Source organism: Melozone crissalis, unplaced genomic scaffold, assembly GCF_028551555.1.
Source record: "Melozone crissalis strain CALT ecotype California unplaced genomic scaffold, PUWL_Pcris_2 ptg000019l_1, whole genome shotgun sequence".
In the NCBI taxonomy this organism is placed as follows: Eukaryota; Metazoa; Chordata; class Aves; order Passeriformes; family Passerellidae; genus Melozone; species Melozone crissalis.
In genome coordinates, this window is record NW_026535797.1 from 6,342,805 (window position 1) to 6,363,382 (window position 20,578).

The following is a 20,578-nucleotide window of genomic DNA, read 5'->3' on the forward strand; positions in this document are numbered from 1 at the left end:
ATTTGTCCTGGAGGAGGGCAGGATCTGCTCCCTGCCTTCTCTCCCTCAGCAGCCTCCAGCAGGGGACAGGCTGTGGCTTCACCTTGGAAATTTGATGTGAACTTCTGCCCTTTCACAGCGATGCTGCATCATCCACTTCCACCCTCCTTGTTATTCTCACTCATGGCCACCACAGAGTCTCAACCAGCCCAGCATGCTCCTGCCCTGGGGTCTGCTCACACCTGTGAATTCACTTGGCCTCCAAGAATGAAGTGTGCCACTTGCAAAACAAGAAAACTCAGCAGGAAAGGGACAAGATTCCCAGTGCTGTGACTCAGACAAGCTGGGATCTGAGAAAAACTTTTCTGGAATAAAAGCCAATGAGTTTTTCAGGTGTATTCAGAATAAAGGAGAGCGCTAGAAGATGCCACAAATAGGAGTAGATCATAAATGTTTATTTTCTGAGAAAACAGTCTGACACCTACAACTCATGGCACTGGATGCTGACCTTAACCAGTAACTAAAATTAATTCATATATTTCACAAAAGATCTGGTGCTTCTCAGCATACACACTGAAGGGAAGTAAAAGTGCCTTGGGGAAATGCCAGCCACTGTTATTTGTAAACAAATCAAAAATAGAGGCTGTAGGACATACCAAATAATCCTTGAGGTCTGCCCTGAAGTGCTGAAGTAACATGTTCAGACAGACCACAATTCAAAATATGATGAGGAGGGAGAAAGGGAGTGTGGATGACCAGAAGTCTAAAAAAAAAATTGGGTAAAGAAGTCAAGTTGAAGAAAAGGGAGAGGTTCTGTGAGAGAAGGCAGATGTGAATGTGTGTGAAATGCAGAGATGTGTGTAAGGAGTACCTAAGGAGGTCCTAGAGGACCACAGTGCATGTGAGAAGGATGTTGCAGCTGACACGTGGAAAGTTTATTTTAGAGAGTAGCCAAAACACAATACTAATAAAAGGAAAACGAAGTCCTGCCTAGCTAGGATTCAAAGACAAAAAATAAGTTAATTTGAAACTTGCAGTGGCTTAGAATTAGTGGTGTTAAATGATGGTTCTCTCTGCACACACAGAGGTGATGCCCGGTGTTGTCTGACCTAGAACTAGACAGAGCTAAAGAATAAAGCAGGGATTTATTAGGAGGCCTTAATGGTTCCACCTTGGGCAGCACAAGAGCCCAGCCAGGGCTGGACCCAAGATGAACCAAAATGGTCCCAAAAATGGACAACTTGTGACGAGGTCTATCCCTTTTGTAAGTGCTGCTTCATTTGTATATTGGAGTTAATTGTTCACTTATAGCTGTAGGTTATGAAGTCCCATCCTTCTTGTTCTTCTCTCTTCAGTCCACGTTGTTTGTGCCCTTGGGCCTAAAATTTGGATAATTTTTCCTTGGTCCCCAGCAAGAGAAGAAATTATTTTGTCTCCCTACTCTGTGAAGAGAGTTTACTATCCCCAAATATGAAGCTCAGAAGTATACACTAAAGCAGAGCGGATTCAGAAAAATATAAAATCTAAAACCTGAGGCATCATTTCCCCCCTTTAGCTCCACCAGCCTGTGAGAGGGCAGGCTGGGCCGGGTGAGAGGCCCTGTGGGTCAGCCAGGGTAGCTCAGCTTGCATGATTGAGTCATTAGCCGGGGCATTGTGTGTGCATAGCCAGGAACTGAGGCAGGCAGGAAATTTCAAGGGAAGTATATTTTCTATGCAGTGCAATCAAAGCCTGTTTCACCCTTATCTCAGCTGTTTGCTCCAGTGAGCACTGAGTGCCTGGGGAGAGCATGGCTGCTGAGGAATCTGAGGCCCACAGGGTGCACAGGGGTGGTGCCAGGGTTAGCAGGAACCAGGCCTGTGCTTGCCCCTTGCTGAGCCAAAGGATCTGGGGGCTGTAGAGACATTTAAAAGTTCACTTTTAGAGTGAGAGCCCAGTTACTTCAATCCCAGGTGTCTGCAAAATCCCTGCACTGCACAAGACCCACAAAATGTCAAAAGCAGCATAAGTTCCTGAGAGCCTCAGCAAATCTTGAATGGGCTGCTCTTCTCTCAAGTTTCTGTTTCTTCCTGTCCTTTTTGCTGGCAGAAACCTCTGCCTAAGTGTCTCACTGATAAAACTTCCAGGTACACATTTGGGAAGTAAAAAGTTGGGGGGTTTTGATGTGTTTATGACAGTGGTTGGCAAATGGTGCTGTGGGAGTTTTGAGTAGCAGATGGGAGCTGTGAGGTGCCAATGCACAGCTCCTAGGACAGGTAAAACTTTTCTTTACGCTCAACATGCTCAGTAGGTGAGACCTGTGTATCAGTTTAGGTTCAGGGTCAGCCCTCAAGAGGGTACTGCCCCTGCCCCAGCCTCCCCAGGTGGAAGGATTGTTTTTCTAATGTTCAGCTGCATCCATACAGTACATAAAAGTCACCCTTCATTAGCCAGGATTATGTTGTCTCTTGATCTTATCAGGTTTTGCTCTGCAACCTGCAAAGGAATGTAGCCTGATGCAAGCAGCAAGCCAGGAATCTCCACTGGAAGCTGGAATTTCACTGGCTGAAATCTCTCTGGACTCTCTACAGAGCTTATCTTCATTTTTTTTAACAGGGATACAGCTTCATTAAAGCCTTGGGAGCCAGAATTTTGCTGGAAAGATACAATTTGCTTCATTAAAAAATATATGTGGAAGTCAGTGAGTGATCCCGTTTCCTAACTGGCTACCCTACCCTTTGAAATAGTTATATATATTTTAATGGACGAGGATGTAAATTGTACTTCCAAACTATTAAAGCCAATGGCACACATTAAATTATGCTGTGAAAAGAAGATAGCTTCGGCCAGTAACTCTTAAGCCTAAATGAGTTTCTTCTAAGAGGAGAACAGCTGCTTAAAGTACATATATTTAAAATTAAATTTCTTTATTACAAGTTACTTAGTGTATTTTGGACTTATATGTTCTCTTCTTCTTCTTTTTTTTTTTTTTTAATTGCACAAAGCTGTGGAAAATAATCGGAAACTCAGTTAGCATTACAAATTGAAAATCAGAAATTACAGAGATGGTTTTTTTCAGGTTCTCAAGCTACATAGGTGTATTAGCCCTCATTAGTCATTTTGTGGCAGTGAGAGATTTGAAAACAGAATTCCATTATGGTATTTATGGTCAAAATCTGATATGATCAAATAATAGGTTTCCCAATAGAAATGTCTATGTGCTATGTAGTAAACTTGATAATTGTAAGAATACATTTAATGCAGTAGAACTGAATACCGAACCAGGAGATTAACATTTCTGTTATATAATTACAAGTTCAAGGAGTTCAGCTTCTTATCATACTACAGTAAGTATAGAAAGTAGAAGTGATCCTCTTTAATTTGTAATTATTTAACTGAAATAGAATGTCTCCCAGTCTTATTCTTACTCTTCTACACTGAAGACATTGGTATGCAGAAACCATGCACCAAGAAATAGTACACTATCAGAGTAGGACATGTTTGAGTATTCTTTAAAACCAACTAAGAGAAGTTAATCTCATTGAACTTCTTTTTATTCAACAAAAGAGTTAGATGTTTCCAAGTCTAATGTGACTATAATGTTCATTAAATGGACTTCTTCACACCTTTAAATGGATTAACTGTACATCTTCACAGTCTAATTATTATACATGTCGCTCACAAATCACAGATGTAATTCAAAGCACTATAAAAGCTCTGTTTATGAGCATTAGGAAAGCAGATACAGTGAGAATTGAGTGTGATTTTTATCTGGGTCATATAAAAGAATTAGTGTCGTCCACATTAAAGAGTGCACCTTCACTTGTTGAGCTTTCCTGCAACTCTGAACTGGTGAGAGCCTTTGAAAAGTTAAGCCACTTTGTCATCTCCACTCCCTCATTTGTCCAGAATCCAAGATGATCCCTGACTAAGATCCCTGCAGCTGTATTGTTCATCATTTTCAGACAATAGCTGTCAGTCAGATAAAGGATGATGTACAATTGTACCAGTATGGGAATAACTGTGATTTAGAGTCTTATCTGAAGTTAGGTTTTCTAATAAGTAGATATTAAAAGTGTTTTTATTGATCAGATTTTAAAAGGCACTTAGGTGCCTGACTCCTTGGTGTAATCATTCCTGAACCCTTCAAAAAGAGCTTTAATCTGTATTTTTGCCATTTGCAAATTGTTATCAGCTCACAGAAGTCAGTGGAGCTGTGCCAGGATGTGGGTTTGGCTATCAGAGTGGGTAGTCAGCTGTAAAATAAACTTTACTGTCTGGGCAGTGAGAGCTTATCCAGAGTTTTGGGAACATGTTATGACAATATGGTCCTCAGTGAAGATACTACTTCTGTAGTGGGAGCAAAAGTTAGGTGTTTGCCCAAATTTTCTCACATTTCCATCTGTAGAAGGAAAAAAGAGACATCAAAATCATAATGATGTTTGCAGGATGATCTTAGGGCCTAACAATGAGAGGCAACAATAACGAAAGTTACATGTATTACAGAAATATGTTATATGAGATATATTTCCACTGAATCCTGACATGGCAAGAATATTCTCATTTCTCACAGACGTGTGCTGGCAGCAGTTGCAAGTCTGTTTATGTTTATAATGTGACACCAGAAATATCTCCCTTTTTCTCTCAATTACAAAACCTTAGAGATTTCTACCACATTTCTCCTACAAGAGTGTGCACATCCTTGGAGTAGATGTGAGTTCAGATAATTACAATTCTCAGCTTGAAGACCATAATTTCCCTGGCCAGGCTCACAGAACCTTTCAGCCTGCAAGGATCCAAGCTCTCTGACCAGCAGTGGTGTGTATGAAGCTGTGCAAGAAGCATAGATAGGTTTTTAGGATATTACAGTGCAAAAAGTACAGACATGCCCCAATATGACAGGATGGAAAGTGATGAGCCTCTGTGTGCCTGTGGGTCTGACTTTTCTCCTCTGTTTGGACAATACAGATCTGATTTCACTGGATCATCTGGCAGCTGCTGTGAAGCAAATCCCAGAAATGCAAAATGCAGCCTCAGCAGCTTGAGGTGCATCCCCTTTTTATCCAGTCACAACCACAGACCACAGTGTTTGGGTATTCAGACTTCAACAGGCAAAGACTTTGAAATGGGGAATTTTGCACATTAGGGCAGTTGTTTATCCCTTACACAGCTACATCCAGGTGATTGAAATGATTGTTATATTTCAGTCTGAAATTTATGGCTGGAAATAGGCTTTTGCATTCTTGCCTTGTCAGACCACCTGCTTCTACACTTCTACTCCTTTCTATCCTGTGCAAAAGCACTTCAGTTCATAAAATAAATAACTACCTGCAGCTCTCTCTGCACAAAGGCTGCCCTGACCCCAGATATTGTTATGTTTTCTGCAATGATTTTAAAGAAAGATTTGCTCTGCTTTCCACATGTGCCTCAGCGTCCAGTGGCAGGTATGCTAGGGAGGATGAGAACCAGGTGTTCCCCCACAATTATTTACTTATTTGCGGACATGGGGGCTGAAACATCCGCTGGAGCAATTTGGCAGTGATTTACCTGCTGCTGCCAGCTGCTCTCTGCCTGTGGGGGCTGCTCCAGCTCCTGGGGCCAGCACTTGATTTCCTTGATTTGATATCTGAGCATTTGCTCTGTCATTTCAGCGAGAACCAGGCAGCTCTAAGCTCCTTCCAGTCTCTAAATCTATTGCAATGACTTTGCTGATGAGGTTTCCAAGAGCTTTTCTTGCCTGTGGTCTGAAGATGCAGCTTCCAAATTTTCACATTTCCACAGACTCCCACTGTAGGGGTGCATCTCAGCCTGAGACGATTGTCTCATCAAGGTGCAGGAACATTCTTGTATGGAGCTTTTTGCTCCTGCAAAAAGATGTTCCCACAGGTAAATTTTGTGAATTTCTGCAGCAACTTATTATTTCTTTGAAAGTATCAGTGTTACAATGGCATCAGGATAAAGTATCAAAAAGCTTTGTGAGCTGGATCTCAATGAAGAGCAGAAAGTATTTTTAGTTTCACTGCTATATATATATATATATATATATATGAGCAAATGTCTGGATACAATTCCAACCTGCTGTCTGTTCCCTTGACACCTTAGCTGTGGGAAATGCAATTCTTGCTCACTGTGCTCCTGCAGATGCATGGTGTGTGGCTGGGGACTGGTGTAATTGTAGTGGATTCAATTTTGAATTCATGGGATTTTGGCAGGGAAGCAGCAGCACAAGGAATTAATTTTTTAGTGCTGCCATGTTTTTTGACTGCACCCACTTTGAAGCAAGTCGTTTTTCTCTTTTTAAAAAAAGTATTTCTTTAAAAAGGCCCTAAAAGCCAAAAATAAACTGCAGTATACGGCCAAGTTTCCTATTAGATTGAACCAGCTTAGATAAAATGATCTGTCTTTCAAAGTCTGAAGTCTAATTTTCTATAATTATTTTTACTTACACAGCCAAGTAAGCAAACAGATTCTCAGGTAAAGAAGTTGTTTTGGGGTTTTTTTCTGAGTAAGGATAGGGTTCCAGGAAGGTGGAACCTATGCTGACAATGGAAATCTCTTCCAGAGATCAAGACTGAGAGGAAAAGAGCAGAGAGCCTAAAGAAACCCAGGTCAGATTTAGTTAAAAATAAAGTCTAAGGGAAAATATAGAGTGGTTTTTTGTTGGGTTTTTTTTGAGCTGAAATTTGCATGAGAAATTTGTAAGATTGTGGGCTTTATGTTTTACTAAGAGCATGAAAAGGTTGCTCACCCTTCAGACATGAATTTTCAATTCTAGTTTTGTGCATGTGGCAAAATCTGGAAATCTTTGTAGTAATTTTGGAGAGAAACAAGATTCCTTTTCCTGTGAATTCTCAGTGATTCAGGCTCTGGAGATTTGTGCTGTGAGGTAACTTAGACTGTCAAAATCCACGTTTTCCCCTCCAAAGACCTTCCCAAGTTTGTCCAATGCCCAGATCTCTTGCTTCAGGAAGGGTAAATTAGGCCAGCTTGTAGAATAGGCTCACAAATGTTTTTTGCTGTTCACACTCCCAGATCTTTCAAGGAGTTTAATGAGTGTCAGTTTAAGATTAATGTTGACAAGGAAACCTGCTTATCTCTAGAATATCCATTCTGAAACAATGTACAGGAATAATCTGGGGGATTTTTCCCTATACAAATCCTGCCTTAAAAACATGGATGCCAGGTCACTTCTGCTCTGCAGGATTCTGGCCCTGCCCCTGGCCTTGTAAACCCAGCATGTGTCTTTATGATCAAAATTCAAATACATTTGCACCAACTGTTAAATAACTTGGATCCTGCATTTGAAACTGATCTCAGCAGAGATGTCAATTCAATTAATATTACATTAGTCTACCCACAAGACTATGCTAGCACAGAGCTGATGCTCCAAGTCAAGCCTGGGCTTGTTGTCTGCTACCTGACAAAGCTGAAAAAAGATGAATACTAAATGTAAGGTAACTCCATTAACTCTTTGTTTTCCTGAAGGCATATTCAAATACTTTGAGTGCTGGGAGGCCTGCTTGCAATCTCAGTGAACATTTCATTCTGACTCACCACTGGATTTGTTAAAGCTGTTTGTGGAGCAGAGGCATCTGAAATCACTATTCACTTTGGGAAATTCTGATCTTAGCTTGTTTTTATATATTTCACCCAAAGTTTCCTACAATATTGAAAGTGAGTGGAAAAAAAAAGAAAACACTTTTCTTGTGGGAATTTTAGCACCAACTAATAAAAACAAAGTTTCTTCGAGCAATACAGGTGGAGAAGAGGCAGAGTGTCAAGGACAACTGGGGGAGAAGAGGACTTCTTCCTCTGTGGTAGTTATAGAAGATCTCAAAATATTTGTCATTCCTGAGCCACCTGGGGCTGGGAAGCTGTTTCATCCACTGTACTGACTGTACAGGACCTAAGGCAAGCAACTAAAACCAGAACACTTTCTTCTGTTGTCTGACAAGCCAAAGAACAACCAGTTCTCCCTTTGTAAATAACACACTGTGGAGCTCAAATCCATTTTTTTTCCTTGCTGACAAAACCTGGGGTTTATGGGTCTGTCATGCAGCTGCTAATCTCAGGGATATCTGATTGTGTGACATCAGTTCTCCCTCCAGCCTGCAAGGCAAAAGAAAAGCTGGAAATTGTGTGTGAACATTTCTAGTTTACAAGACAGGCAACAAACAAGGATATCTTAATTATTGTTCCCTTGATTATTAGACAGAATTGGAGAACTATTGTTATGGTTCTTTTCCAAGATAATCTGGTTCCTATCACACTTTAGTTTTGTTTTGCAGCTCTGACTGAGGAGTGTCCAAAACCCTGTGAATCTTGCCCTCTGTGACTGATTGGATACAAGTTGCTGGGTTTTGGGTTTTTTCCTTCCATTTTCTGTATCATGATGAGCTGCCTTCTAGCTGTTTTGTCAACAGTGAATTTTTCAATAGGGATTTGCATGTTGATATGCTAATTGCCTTGATAAAATGTTTTATCATTTGGATTCCACCCAAAATGGCAGGAAAGTCTTCCCTCCTGCCAGAGGAACTTCCCATGGAAGAAAGAATATTCTTTTCAGGTGAGAAGATTTGATAAAGTCCCAGGATGACTCTTTATAATTTCTTTTGGATCCTGAATTTTTGGAACAAAGGAATACAAATTCTTACTCTCTGCTAGACCAATGTCATTATGAGCTGAATGGCAGATGAGCAAAGGAACTGGGAATCAGTTAATTTTGGTGTGTTTCTTTGAAAGGGCTAATACAACTGACAGGCACAGTTACAAGAGACTCCAGTTTTACAGTTATTTAAAATGTTTGGGTGAACACTTTGATTTACTTGTTAATTACTTTCCTGTTTTTTATTGAGCATGAAACAGTCAGTGCAAGTCTAGTGACTCATGGATGCCTTCAAAAAGCTTCAGGCTCAGTTTCAGAGCTGTGTAGCAGCTTACCCTGGCACCCTGCTTGTTGACTTGGTGTTTCATGAGGTTTTTGGAGGAGATTCAGCAGATTTCAAGTTCCCTCATCAGGCTGCAGTATATTTTCTAAAGGACCTATTGATACTGAGGGTATCCAAAAACCTTTTTCAAAGCTGCCTTCTAAGCAGTGCCAGGACATCCAGAGGCTGCATCAGGTCTGTCCAGCTGTGGTCTTGTCGCAGACATCTTTTATGAAAAATCCTTTCTTTAGGATTTTTCCTCCTGAGAAGCTGAGAGGCCTCAAGAACAAAATGTAAACAATGATTATCTGCTGCCGTGGAATGCAACGGGTGGATCTGTGATTGGTCTCATGTGGTTGTTTCTAATTAATGGCCAGTCACAGTCAGCTGGCTTGGACAGAGAGTCTGAGCCACAAACCTTTGTTATCATTCCTTCTTTTTCTATTCTTAGCTAGCCTTCTGATGAAATCCTTTCTTCTATTCTTTTAGTATCGTTTTAATATAATATATATCATAAAATAATAAATCAGCCTTCTGAAACATGGAGTCAAATCCTCGTCTCTTCCCTCAACCTAAGATCCCTGTGAACACCATCACATGGTCTGACTATAATGGAGAGTTCTGGCTTGAAGTTGTATCCTAAGGAATAAAATCAAGGTTTTGTCAGTGATGATGTTACAGCTGCTGTCAGTACTTTCAGTTTCAAAAGTGAGAAACATATTCCACTTCTTTTCCTGATTGTGGGGAACATGTCAGTTTTTGAAAATATGGTGTTATTGGTGGGATATGGGAGCATTTAAGAAGAGATTATGGCCCATTTAACAGATGCTGAGTATACAACTTGTACCATGGAGATGTAAATCTAATTTTAAAAAAAGGAAAATTTTATCTCCATTCTAGTACCTGAGGCACAAAGAAATGAAGCAATATGGGCAAGGTCTACAGCAGAGCTGCTGTTCCTCAGGTCTGTAACTTTAACCAAAAGAGCATCTTTAACTGCTTTGAGAGCCCTGTATGAGCTGGATAACTCACCTGGCTGTCTGCTGTCCATGTCCAGAGGAAACACAAGGTGCTATGGTGTACAGGATGCACCACACCACTCCCCCATGGGAAAGAAAAACCTGCAGCCTTTGCTGAATGGCAGGTCTGGATGGCACACAGAGAATTATGGAGCACATTCCCTTGCAGCCAGGAAATCGGTGTTGCTGGGGGGCTCAGGGTTTGATTTATGGTTGCCCTGAGTCAGGGATAATTGTTATTGGAACAGGCTCCTGGGGTGGGCTGGGGGAACAGTGCTCAAGAGCCAGAGGCAGAGCAGAATGGTGGTGGGCACTGCCCTGGCCCACCCTGGCCCTGGCTGGGCAGAGAACTCCCCCTCTCCTCGGGATCCTGAGATTCCCAGAGAACTCCCCCTCTCCTCGGGATCCTGAGATTCCCGGAGAACTCCCCCTCTCCTCCAGATCTTGAGACTCCCAGAGAACTCCCCCTCTCCTCCAGATCTTGAGATTCCCAGAGAACTCCCCCTCTCCTCAGGATCCTGAGATTCCCAGAGAACTCCCCCTCTCCTCAGGATCCTGAGATTCCCAAATGATTGCTCCTCTCCTCCAGATCCTGAGATTCCCAGAGAATTCCCAGATCCTGCTGGATGGGGCAGAGAGCACAGTGGGCTCTGCAGACACCCCAGGCACGAATGGCACAAGAAAGGACTATAAATAGAGTTGATGTGCCTCAAGTTGGGGTCCATTAAGGTAATCCTACACTCTGCAACTGCAGCTATGGGTCAATGAAAACAAATTGCAGTTCATTCCCCAAACAGAAGCATTAAGACACAGGAAGCTGCTGAATGCTGAAGGTTCTGGCCTTGACTTCACAACCTGGCCAATTTGTGCTGCCTGTGGGGCTGTACAGCTGTCAGGGAGAAAACAAATCTTCTCATACAGAAGCTCCTCTTTTGCACCATTTTTTTTTTGCCCGAGACTCCAGCCTTTGTTTCTAGAGAAAAGCCAATAACTATTTTGCATACGCAAAAAAGCAAAGGCAACGCTTGTGCTTGAAACTGTTTCAGTCAGGAACAATTGCAAACAAATGAATTTGTGAATGCTGAAGCAAATCCAGGGCAAAACCATCTGAAATGGGGATGTTGGAAAAATACTGGATATTCCTGAGGTAAAACCAAGGAGGGTCCCTACAGACCAGACCACCAAAGTTTGCCTTTCTTCTTTGGCTGAGAAGGACCCTCAGTCCAACGATGAGTGACATTAGCAGGCTGAGAGGTGCAGGGTTTTCAAAGAAAACCTAATTTGTAAACAATCAACATCTTAGCAAGCTATAAACAGCTGTCTGGACTTCTGGAAGATTTGAAAGGCTAAGAAAATCGCTGTGTTTTCCTAAAACCTCCTTCATTAATTTGTGGCCTGGTATTCATTAGGACAACAAGCCTCGGGGGGCTACTTACAGCTTAGCTCCCCCCTTCCCATCCCTTCCCAAGCCCACATTCTGCTGGAAATTCAGTTTTAGGTATGTTCCCATCCAATGGGAGGTGAGGACCTAAAAGGAAAACAAACAGAAATCAGACCACCACACACACAAAAAAAGTGGTTGGTTCCTCCTGCCCCAAACAACAGGTCATTTATCACCAGTGCTCCTAGGGCTCTCATCATTAAATGGATTCCACAGTGCTGCTTCTGCCCCATCCATGTGGGAAATCAAGGAAGGCAAGACAAGGCTTGCCTAGTCCTAAACTAGAGGGGATTTATGGAATTGCAGACCTGGTACCAGTAAGTGAGAGCAGCACCTACACCCAGTACAGGAAACACAAACTGGTGCTCAGAGTGCAGGAAAATAATGAAATAATTGGGCAGGTAGCACTCAGCACATGTGACTCATTAGCACAGCCCCGTTCCAGGCAGGATTTTAGGAGCTGTTGGATAGATTTTGAAGTTGTGATAATACAAGGTTGGTTATAAAGAGCTATGAGAGAGGCTTTACATGCCTCAAAAGGTTGATTTAGTAAATTACAGAGTAAGGGGAAGTGCTGTGTGCATGCTGAGAGAAAGAAAAAAAAAAACCAGACTGAAGAGAAATATGGGATGATTTGTTTTTCCAGCATGTCTTAGGTAAACAGAAGTTTTTGCAATTAGATTTCTTCTTTCCAATTCATTAGGGTTAATGCAGTTTTAATTAGCACTTGATTTGCAGGCTATGAGGTATGGTTTAATGTGCCTTTTAGAGATTCCAAACCAAAGTACTGCAAGAACTGAACGCAAATGAGCAAATTAAGATTTTTTTTCATACTCATTTTTGTTTGTGGATCATTTTCCCACCAGTTTTAATTTGTAGAAAAGTGATCCTAATGTAGAGAGCTCCAATTTTTTTGTGGGAGAAGTAATCAGTGCAAAATACTGCACAAAATCCTTGGTTCTGTGTCTGCTCTCACACACCAGCCCTGCCTTCTGCAGGTGCATTTTCTGGTCTCATTGCTAAGGCCACTTATCTTGCCCTGTTGGCACTGAAGACAGACAGATCTGCAGTGGTGACCTTGTGCTTGTGTTGATTAATTCCTCTCCCTAACTATGCCATAATTACCAACTTTGCAACTGAATACTGGATCACAGCCCAAGAGTTCCTGCTGAATGTAAAATTCAGCGTTTGCAGTGAGTAAGTCTGAAGCAATCTACACAGGTGGTTCTTATATTGCACCTGCCATTGTGGCATCCAGCTCCTGCTCAGGAGTTTTCAAGTGTTCCCAGCACATATAAACACAGACTGTCTCCTGCATTCCTTCTGTGCTTTGGAAATGCAGGGAAATAACAATATCCAGGGGGAATGTTTAGAACAAAGCCAAGCCAAAAGCAGCTAAAGAGAGAGGAAATTCTGTCCTGAGTGGTTTTATCCAATTTATGTTGAACAGAAAATATTTCTTATGCTAAAGTTGTTGTAGCCTAAATAATATAAAAATTAAAATGGGGAAATATGTCCCAAACATATAAAAAAATAAAAATATATAAAACCACTGCCCTGGGGGGGGAAAGGCAGGTTGAATGCTGAATGTTGAACTGTCAGCATTAACTCTGCAGCCCCACAGTCCCTGTCACTACCTGGGATTTGTAGGCAGCTCAGAATCTTGAAACCTCAGCATGTGAGGCTCACATTGTTCTTCCTCTCCCAATATAAAAGGGAAAACAAACAAAAAAAAAGAGTGTCAGCCTAAAAAATCTTCAGTGTTTCTGCATTAAAGGTCAGGACATATTGAGCATCCTCGAGGCACCCTCGGGAGGGAGAGCCCTGCTCTGCTGGTCAGAGCACAGTGCTGGTGACACCAAGGTCAGGCTGCAATCCCTGTGTGGGCCATCCTCTTAGAGCTGGACTCGCTGATCCCTCTGGGTCCCTTCCAGCTTGGAATATTCTGTGATTTCAGAGCAAATCCCAGTGATTTCCTGGCTGTGGCAGGACACACAGGCTCTGTGCCTTCGGCCCTGGTTGCTTGTCTGAGTGTTTGTGGTGGGGGCTCGGGGAGGTGTGAGGATGTCCAGGGATTTGGGGATAGCCCAGCCTTGGCACTGCCACCTCCCACAGGGAGAAGGAGAAGGAGAAAGAAGGAAAAGGAGAAAGAAGAAGGGGAAGTGAAAGGGAAAGGATGGAGGAAGGCGAAGGAGAGGGGATGGAGAAGGAAAAGGGGAAGCGGAAGGAGAAGGGAAAGGAGAAGGGGAAAGAGAAGGAGGAGCAGAAAGGAGAAGGAGAAAGAGGAGAAGGAGAAAGAAGAAGGGGAAGTGGAAGGGAAAGGAGGGAGAAAGCAGAAGGAGAGGAGAAGGGAAAGGAGAAGGAGAGGGGATAAAGAAGGAAAAGGGGAAGGAGAAGTAAAAGGGGAAAGAGAAGGAGAAAGGAGAAGAAGAAGGAAAAGGGGAAGGAGAAGGCAAAGGGAAAAAGGGCAGGAGAGGGGACGGTCCCGGAGCGCCTGCACTACCCGCGACCACCACTAGATGGCGTCTGCCCACCACGTCTGCTGCCGCCCCTAAATCGCCTTTTCCTGCCTCAAAACGAATCCCCACGGTCGCTCCCCGCTCCCAATCAAACTCTTTCAAAATATATATTTTTTTAAATTATATTTTGTACAGGGATGGAGCACAGGTGAGCGGAGATGCTGTTGTATTGAGCGGTTGAAACAAAGCAAGGATTTGGGAGTGTTGGATGCTGCGCTTCTCAACTTTGTGCACCTCAGCATCGTTGGTACCGTGCCAGGTTTTCACACCAAGAGAATTTCGGAGTGTCCTTTCAGGGATGGCAATCCCAGCAGCATCATCTCTTGTAAGACTTCTTTTACTTCAGAACACTCCATGCCTCGATTTTTAAAAAAAGCTTAGTGCTGGGGAGCAGCAGCAGGAGCCTTGCCCCAGCCAAACACTCAGCCTTGCCCCAGCCAAAACAGGGTCAGGAACCCAAAGGGGACAGAAATATTATAAACGACTCCAGCCAGGCCACCCCTGGGAATACATCCAGGGGTTCCAAATACAGTTTTTATGGTCTAGTTCTCCATACTTAATGCTTCAGCTTCAAATAATCATTTTGCTTTTTATTTTTGTTGTTGTCACTGTAGAAGATGGACAGGACTCTGCCTGGAGCGGTCAGACTCTGATCTCGCCCACTTTAATTGGGTAGTTAGTTCTATCTTTTCTTTCCCAAATTATTTGTAAGAAATTGTGATTTAATCCACTCTGCACTTAAGAAATTTAATCAATCATTAGAAATAACTGCCGATGATAGGAAAATATGCTAATTCATGTTATTTTTGCAGACAAAGCACTGATATAAACAAAACATAATTAAACATGCCCTCTTTATACACTTCATAAAAAGCCACAGTCCTTGGGTATTATAAATCTAAACTTATTTCTCTGATCTCAGGGCATGAAATGTGTTCTGTGAATTGTCTTACTTCTTGTAGGAAAACACTGATAATATTTGCCTCGCAGGCAGCATAAAGCACAAAATGTAAAATAAAAATAAGTTATTAATCAGACTAACGGGCAACTTAAATGGAAAGCTGTCTTCTATGTCACATTAAAAATGATAATGAACAACATTTCACAAGGCAATATTATTAAAATTAAAAAAAAAAAAAATCCGTGTCACACACAGACTTCTCAAGCCGTATCTGTGCTGTAGTCTCCAGGAAGCAAACGAGAAGGACAAGTTTTGCACTTGGTTACCATGGGTATGTTGCCTGAGGAGTGCCTGTATTTCCACAGAGCCATACCTAAAACAGGTGTTCCTTTTTTATCTGCAGCTAACCAAGCCCCAGGCAGCCGGGATCTTGTTTTTCCAAATTTGCATCTTAGTAGAAACAAAGTTTTAGCTCAATTAAATACCTGTCACAGGAGGGAGGGAAGAGTAGGGATATGTTGTGATGCATATGAATATGTTGTGGTTTTGAAAATGGCCCAGTAAGAGGTATTTTTTTAAATGATCAGTGGCAAAAACAATGCAAAAAGAAAAACCCTGCCCTGAGGGCAAGTGTGTTGCTCTTTGTTTCTCACTCGGGAACTAAGAAACAGAATTTTGAATGAAGTTCATTGTCTAAAAATATAGACTGTTCCCTGGCTCATGTTGTAGGCACCTGCAGGTTGCTTTTGTTGGTTTTGCTTTTGTTTTTGCTATTTTGGGCCAAATTCTGCCACCCTTTTCCAGCATAATTTAGATTGACACTTGGCTTGTGGGAAAAAATTCTTATTGTAGAAAGGTTATTAAGGCTCTTGCTTTTCTTGCCCAGTAAAAATAGATGGATTCTTTCATCTAACTAACCCTCTTGGGTGACCAGCTCGGGGCTGCCCTCTGCACAGGGTAGCAGGTGTGGATCTGGCAATTTATTTTGTGAAGTATTTTTAGCCCTTTAAGACTTTTGCCACCAGTCTAATGAGCAGTGACTTAGGGCTGCACACAGGTGTCTCCCTGACATGGAAACACTTCCCTTCTGTATTTCTGCTGGCTCTGGGCCCATCATATTCTGGTTTTGGGGCTGGGATTGGAAGACTTTAAGGGGCCTATCTTCATAAAAAAAACCTTAGCAAATATGCTTGTAGGTGCATTCAGCTTTCCCACTGCTGAAGAAGTGCTTCTACTTCCTGTGCATAAAAATATAGCAAAGTTTACTTTTTCTGTCTTGTGTATTTTTGCAAGAGTTTTTGCATGAGACGTTTTGCTTATTGCTTATTGAGGAGTAGCTCCTTGCAAGGGAGGATATTTTACAGAAATAATAATTACCTGATTGCTAAAACACTTAGGCATAGTACTTTATCCAGAAAAAGAATCCTTTCTTTCCAGCTCACCCTGGAGATCTCAGCAAAATCCTAAAGCTGATTCTTTCTGGAGTGTCCTGCAAATCTTTCTGTGTGACAGTCCAGCTATTCAGGTGCTTTTTCAGTTGTAATTGTACTCAATTAGAATTGTACTCAATTACAATTTTACTCAATTACAAAGGCTCAAACTCAGTGCTGGATCCTCCCTGCAGCAGGGACTGAACTCACTTTTCTGACATGCGTTGCTCCCCATCTAGCTCTGTATTTGCTTTTTATTTATGTACCTTCTCATCCCATTTCTGTCCAAGCTCAGCTCATGTTCCCCAGCAGTGGAATTCCAGGGCCATGTCTGTGTGCCGTGCACGGGCTCACAGCTGAGATGCAGTGCCAAAATCCCAGCTGAGTGCCAGGATCCATGCTATGATCAATACACCAGGCTGGGGGAAAGGGATGCAAGTCCCAAACATGAATATCCAGCATATTTCTGTGCTACAGGACAAATGGCTTTAAAATTTTCAGCAGAAAATTTTGGCAAGGCTGAGCATGGATTCTGAAACACCTCTCAGCACTGCTGTGTTAACTCTGCAGTCTCTGCTATCTTTGCATTGCCCTGTTTGGGGTTTCTTGGACAATCCCACAGGCTGACCCATGCCTTTGGGATGACCAGATCCATCTCTGACTCCAGCCACCAAATAAACAATTTATTGCCTCCACCAGCACACTGCAGTGGATAAGTAAATTCTATTTTAGAAGAAATTATTTGAGGAGAAGAGTGGGTCTTTGGGTGCTGGGTCTGTAAGTGAATCTTGGCAGCTATAAATTATGGGTCTCAGGGTAATTGTTGATTCACTCAGTCCTTGAAGGAATTGTTCAGTTGTTAGAGACAAAAATCTACATGCTATTTCAGAGAGAAGGAAAAATTATTAGGTTCTGTCTCTGGTTGAAAAGGCAGGTGGGACTAGAATTGACAAAAATTTGTCCACTGAAACATTCTTTTTAACGATAGTTTAATAATCCTGATTTTTATTTTATTAAAATGATGCATATTTTAATGAAAAAATGTAGTTTCCTAATTCCCTTCCCATTTTAAAATCTGGTTTTAGCTGGGAGATTTGAAACATGGACTTTCTCCCTCTCTCCATATATATATATATATATATAGATACACACACACACGTGTGTGTGTGTGTGTGTGTGTGTGTGTGTGTGTGTGTACACTTTGTTAACTAAAATGATTTTTATATATTTTGGAATATGAGGTGCTAAAATTGTTCAATTTTCTTTTTTGATATCCCTTCCCCACACATCTTGCAGGGAATGTTTTCCTGAGTTTTCTCTAAGAAAAACTTGTGCTTTCTGAGCAAATGCAGTGGAAGCTGGTTCTGATCCTGGTTTCTATCTAGAGCAATCCTGAAATTAACTGAGCCCTTTAGTAAAAGAGAAGAAATTGGCCCACAGTAGGAGTTTTCAAGGATGACAAAATTCAAATATTTCTTTCCATTTTAGTGGGTAGTCCTTTCATATGCATATATGTATGTGTGTGTGTATATATATGTATATATATAGTTGTCAGGTGTCATAAAGAGGGGAAAGTGTGGCCCCATCAAGACCAAGTCAGCAGGAGCTAGACAGACAGAATATTCATGTTTTCTTAAAATAGGTAAAATTGGCAGTAAGGTCTGCATCACAGCAGAAGACTATATATAGGACTGTAAATTCAAATCATGTTCAATCATGTGTTGCTTTATCTTTCTCCTCACTTAGCAAATATTCCTTATTACAGGTTCTAAATGCTCCTTGAATTGTGTCAGCTTTTGCTTTTATTTGTTGTGAAGTTGTTTTTCTTTTTTCCTTAATGATGATGTTGCAGCAACTTCTTAGGGGTTTTACTGTTTTAATGCCTTGTTCCAAGCCTGGAAAAGCAAATTAAAAATAGTTACAGAGAACTGAGTAAGGAGAGGCTGACTTTGAAAGACAAAGGAAAAAGGAGCTGTAAATGAAATGTAGGCTCCACAAGTGATGTATGTAATAAAGTGCTCAGGCCTGACTGATGCACAGCTACAAAATTGTGCTTCTTGAGGATGAAAGAACTGACAAAATGGGAAGGACTTAAGCCCTCAATTAGTTTAGTGATTAAGATGTTCAAGTAACTCCACAGAACTCTGCAGCAATGTAGCATCAATAATTTCAGAGCAGTATATAAAATTAATGTAGTTCATGTTTTACTGCATCTCCTTCCAGGCCCTGATTATATGGGGGCCCTCTTCTTTATGACTTATGTGTGAAATAGCTTGTACTTCTAAGAATAATCATTTGTGTTCAATGAAAAGCACAAGCAGATCATCCAAACCCAGGAAAAGCAGGAAATCTGAACAATGTGCTTCCTATTCCTGAGGCTGTTTATGGAAAGCTGCATTTGTATGACAAAAAGTATAATATTTTATTATATCAAACTTTTCACATCAAATACTTCTAATGCATTTCAGTTCCTCCTGCTTTTCTGTCTAACCAGGACCAGCTCAGTTGCCACTCTCTGGAGTGGAGAACAGCCCAAAGCTTTTATCTATGGTTTCCTTTTTTCATTACTTTGCCAGGCAGTGGAAGTGATCACAGTGAGAGCTCCATCCTGTGCAGAGCCTGCCGCCTCTCTCTGACTGCTCAGGTGGTTCTCTTATCAATCTATCAATTTATCAGCCATATAAATCAGTTTTATTCCTTCTGGAGCGTTGGTAAGGTTTTTATTGACAGACCAGGTATCTGTTTTTCAATTAAGGACTTCCAGATGCATTCTGTCTCTCAAGTTAAAGGCTTTTTCCTCAAGAAAAAAGTTCTCCACAGAAATGTGTCTGTTGTTTTGGGGTGCTGCTGTGTCTCAGGTGTGATTTATGGATCATTTGTGCCCTAAAGAGGCTTCTGCTGGAGGTGCAATACAAAACGCTGTGTCATGAATTACAAAACTAAGACTAGACCTTGACAACCAATGATGGAAGAAGAAGAAGAAAACAGTGGAAATTATTCCCAAAAGGACAACTATAGATTTAGGGATATATCCTGTTCTTAGCCAACAGAAGTTCACAGAGATTAGAAAAAAAATATTTTTACCATCTCTATTGCAATTTCATGGCCTTTTTTGAGTAGAATGTTTTGTAAGGCCTGCAGACCTACAACTGAACAAAGAACAGGAGATTTCAAACTTCGATGTTATGGCTGGTAAAATTCAACCATAATGATAAAAAAAGATTAATTTTTCTAAATTGTATTTTATACCTTTGGAAACCCATTCAGTTAAGAATAAAGTAGTTTTATGACAGCAAAATGTTAACAGTTCTGACTTTAAAGCATGAGTTTTCTTGAAAGCTGTTTCTGAACAGTGGAAGAAGTAGCAATCCTTCACCAGTAGTTTGGAGGATAAACCCTAAATTTACAAAGGTTGCTGTCTTACAGAAGGCAGCTCATGCAGCTCCAAAAGGCTTTGTGAGTAAAGTAATTGTCCAAGTTGCTGCAATTAAATAAAACCAGTGCTGTTTCTGCACTGAAGAAATGCCCCTGCAATGGGCATGCTTGCTCAGGGTTTACTGGTGTAATCCCCATTTTCCCTCTGGGAAGCCAGAAGGATTTTTGAAAACACAGAAGAAATCTTTCAAGCAAAGCTACTTCACATCATATTGGAATAAAAAGCTCTCTTATCCCACAATATTGTTGTATTGTGCTTTGGAGAGTCAAATAGCTTAAGGACATGGGGGTCCTTTCTTCTTCCCTGGCTGGTGTAATTCTCCTGACATGTGTAATTTCTTGTGCTTTCCCCCAGATCTGTTTGCACTGAGTCCATTTGGCCTTGCCCTGCTGTGGTTCCCCCTGGTGCCCCTCTCCTGGCACGTGGCCCTGTGCTCCCAGGACATCAGGGTTTGAAATGAGAGCACCATGGGGATAATTCCAGCCCATCCACGGCCACCACCTCCCTTTTCCAACCAGAGCAAGTCCCAGAGACAGCAGGAGAGAATGGTGGCACAGAGAGTGGTGGCACAGCCAGCAGCTCCCACAGCGACAGGCCACCGAACAATAAAGGGCTGCACATTCTAATGATGATTAATTACATCTTCTCCTATCTTTCCATCAATTAACTGGGAATGTTTCTTTGTTTTAATAATTGTCTTTTGGTAAATAAATGTGTAAACACTACTTAAAGCATTTTGGGGTCTAATTATACTTATCTGAAAGTTAACAGATTCAAGATGTGATTAGTGTTTTAATTGTTTTAAATTATGGTAAAACATGGTGTTGGGTACTGATTTTCTGTACAGCTGATCTCTGATGTGAGACAGTGAGGAACTACAAACAATTGTCTCTCAAACCTTGTGGTAATTGTAAATCAGGGTTCTGTCCAAGCCTGTGTTTGCATTG